The sequence below is a fragment of the Moschus berezovskii genome, chromosome 2 (genome assembly GCF_049115385.1).
Source record: "Moschus berezovskii isolate FMDL1 chromosome 2, NW_MosBer_1.0, whole genome shotgun sequence".
Lineage (NCBI taxonomy): Eukaryota > Metazoa > Chordata > Mammalia > Artiodactyla > Moschidae > Moschus > Moschus berezovskii.
The window spans coordinates 25285334-25289273 of NC_142461.1; positions in this window are offsets into that span (position 1 = coordinate 25285334).

A 3940-nucleotide genomic window follows, 5' to 3' on the forward strand; every position below is an offset into this window, starting at 1 on the left:
TGGTACTAGATGAATATTCTGCTCCAAGAAGAATTCATCTGCAATATGGGAGTCTTATCAGTTCAGTCCAGTCGCTCAGTCGTGTCCGACTCTTTGCGACCCCATGAATCACAGCACGCCAGCAGCATTATATGCTGGGATGGTGTTGATGGGAGAGGGGCAGGGAGCTAAGGAAACCTGAATGTCTCTAGGACTGTCACTAATAGGTTTAGTGACCTTGGTCAAGTCATTCAGCTGCTTTAGATTTTCATATTTCTATAAAATAAGACGATGAAGCTAGATGTATATTTCTGAATATTTTTGGCATGAAAGAGATCTTTGAAAATCTGATGAAATAATTATAGAGATCCATACTCCCAGAAAAGTGTACATTGTGCCTAAATATTTTTGTGCAGCTGAAAGAGACAAAAACATAAAATTTTAGGAGATCACAGACTTTCCTCTTTGTTGCATGTCCTAAAATAGATACTGTTTCTGTTCTAGTTTCCTCAGGGCTTTTGTTATACTGCTCAGGGTACTGTGTAGAAAGGAGAATTGGAGGTAAGAAGAGAAGCTGGATTGATTTACCTAAGGGTTAGGGCACTAATGTAGAAAGTGAGTAAGAAGAGATCTAGGGTAGATAATGTGTACTTTATCAAAATTAAAAACCTTCATGCTTCCAAGGGCATCATCAGGTGAAAAACAATCCACGGGACGGGAGAAATATTTGCAAATCATGTATCCAGCAAGGGACTTATATCCAGGATGTATGAAGGACTCTTACAATTCAACAGTAAAATGACAAGTAATCCAATTTAAAAATGGGCAAGGACTTCACTGGTGGTCCAGTGGTTAAGAATTCACCTGCCAATACAGGGGACACGGGTTTGATCCCTGGTCCAGGAAGATTCCCACACGCCATAGAGCAATTAAGTCTGTGTGCCACAACGATAGGGTCCATACTCCACCACAAGTGAAGCAACCACAGCGAGACGGCCACACGACACGACTGAAGAGCTGCCCCCACTCTCCCTCAACTAGAGAAAAGCCTGCACACAGCGATGAAGACCCAGCACAGCCAAAAATATAGATAAATTAAAAAGGGAGGGGCAAAGGACTTGAATACACATAGTGCCAATGAAGGTATACAAATTGCCAATAAAATGGGCAGATGCTCAATATCACTAATCTCAACAGTCACTGAGGAAATGCAAGTCAAAACCAAAATGAGATACTTCTTGGCACCCACTAGACTGGCTATAGTAGAAACAAAGATGGACACTAGCAAGTGTTGGTGAGGATGTGAAAAAATTGGAAGCCTCATACTTTTCTGGTAAAAGTGGAAAACAATTTGGAAATTCCTCAAGAAGTTAAATATAGAATTCTCATATGACCGGAAATTCTACTCTTAGGTTTATATCCAAGAGAACTGAAAACACATTTCACAAAAAAAAAAAAAAATCCTGTGCTTGAATATTCATAGCAACATCATTCATAATAAGCAAAATGTGAGAAAAGAAACAAATGTCCATCAACTCATGAACAGATAAGCAACAAGTGGTATATCTACACAATGGAATATTATTCAGCCATACAAAGGAATGAGGTATTGATACATACTGTACCATCGATGTACCTTGAAAACATTATGCTAAATGAAAGAAGCCAGGCCAAAAAAAGGTCACACACTATACAATTCTGTTTGTGTAAAATGTCCAGAATGGGCAAATCCACAGGCAGCAGAGTAGCGGTTGCCAGGGGATGGAGGAAAGAGTAAGTGGAAATAACAGCTAGTGGGTACCAGTTTCTTTACAGGGTGATGCAAATGTTCTGAAACTAGAGGTGATGGTTCCAGAAACTTGTGAGTACACTAAAACCCACTGACTCGTAAGATGATAGATCTGGGGGCAGATGGACAGAGGGAATGAAGAAGGGAGCCACTTTGGGTGGGAGTTTGAGGAAGGAAGGAAGGAAGAGGAAAGTTCAAGGTACCTGCCTTATGAGAGACACAGGAAAGATGGATGGGTAAAGAGGATTTTTGACATGTATTGGGGTATATCTCCACCTCCCAGAAACTTTAGAAACTACACATTTTTTTGAAGAATATTGAAACTGAATTTGTGGGTTTGGGGGATGGGTTATGGAATTTAAACTGGTTCTATCTAATCCATTTATTATGGTTCCATATAATCCATTTATTTTTGGTGTACACATTCATTCAGCCAACAAATGTTTATGGAGCAACCACTGAGTGCCAGGCACGCTGGTGAATAAGACAAGAGGAGATGCTGCCTTCCTGGAGCTTATGGGTTAGTGGCGTGTGTGTGTGTGTGTGTGTGTGTGTGTAGAGCAGAAGCAGAAGAGCAGTTCAAGCACAGACTTGGTGAAACAAGTAAAAATATGATTAATTTCAAGCAGTGATAAGTGCTTACTTTTCTTCTTTTTTCACTAAGTGCTATGTTACTCTGTAGAATCTAAGTAATACTCCTCTGAGTAATACTCCAGTATTACTGAGTAATAGGTGTGCAAGCACCTTATTCTACCTATCCAGCTTCCCAGGTGGCTCAGTGGTAAAGAATCTGCCTGCCAATGCAGGAGGAACAAGAGACGTGGGTTCAATCCCTGGGTCGGGAAGATCACCTGGAAATGGTAACCCACTCCAGTATTCTTGCCTGGAAAATCCCATGGACAGAGGAGCCTGGAGGGCTACAGTCCACGGGGTCGCAAGAGTCAAGAGTCCAAGTCTTGGACTCTACAGTCCAAGAGTCAGACATGACTGAGTGACTGAGCACAGAGATAAGTGCTTTTACTGAAAAGAAAGAGTGACAGAATCCTGAGGGCTACATTTTAGGGGTTCATGGAGCCCTTAACCTTATGGGTTTAGAGACCCCAGATTCAGATTCCCTGGACAACTTAATCTCAAAGCATTGCTTTTATTTTTTAAAAAAATTTTTGTAATACATGGAAGAGTATTACATATGAGAGTACATGTGCTGATCACTCCAAATTCAATACAATGTCAGTGATTGGGAACCTGCCAATGTGGAATTTGTGCTGATGGAAGAAGAGCTTAGCTGAGATTTAGTTTATATTATCAATAAAGAGTTTGTAAAATTTTGATAACAATATTAAAAGGAAACCACTTAGCTAACTTCCTCTGTTAACTCTGGCATTTCCTCACAGTCCACTGCGATTGAGGCATTGAGTCAGACAGGTAGGCCCACACCTGGTGGATGCTAAAACCGGAAGGAAACTTGGAAATGATCTAATAATGATTTCAGTCCCTTCAATGTCCAGAGGAGGAAACTGATATTCAGAGGCTCAAGTGACTTAGCCAAATTTCCAATTTAGACTAGTCACAGAGCTGGGATCACAGTTCAGGTGCCCTAATTCTGAATCCAGTCAGAAGCATTCATTTAAAAACAATTGATATGCTAATGAAAGATTGTCTCTTTATACTAAATCAAGGACCTAAAGTTCCCTCTGAAACAATATATGGCTTCTTTGTTCTGCCTCTACTCATTAACAATAATGAAACAGTATTTTGTTTCCTGATTTTTTTCATTTATTCAAGTTCTCTGGGAAACAAAACATTGCTTCTTAATTGTTTTATCAGTTAACAATAATGACTGACTTTTTTTTCATTAATTTGGCACCATTAGGAACAGGAATATCATTCAGATGTAGCCCTCGACCTCAAAAAGCTAAACATCTAGAGGAGAAAATAAGACACGTTCACAAATAATTAGGATGTCAGCTAGATCTTGATAACTCTGTCTGATGCTACCAAGTGTCAGGAAATTCCAGAGGAGCAGTCTTGTTTACTTGGGAGAAAGGAAATCACGAAAATATATTCTGACTTTGCAAAGCTTCAGAACTTCTGGAGTTCATGGAAAGCATTCAAGTCTTTGGGCAACACAAAGCATATAAAACTACAAGGGGAAATCAGCAATTTCCTTAA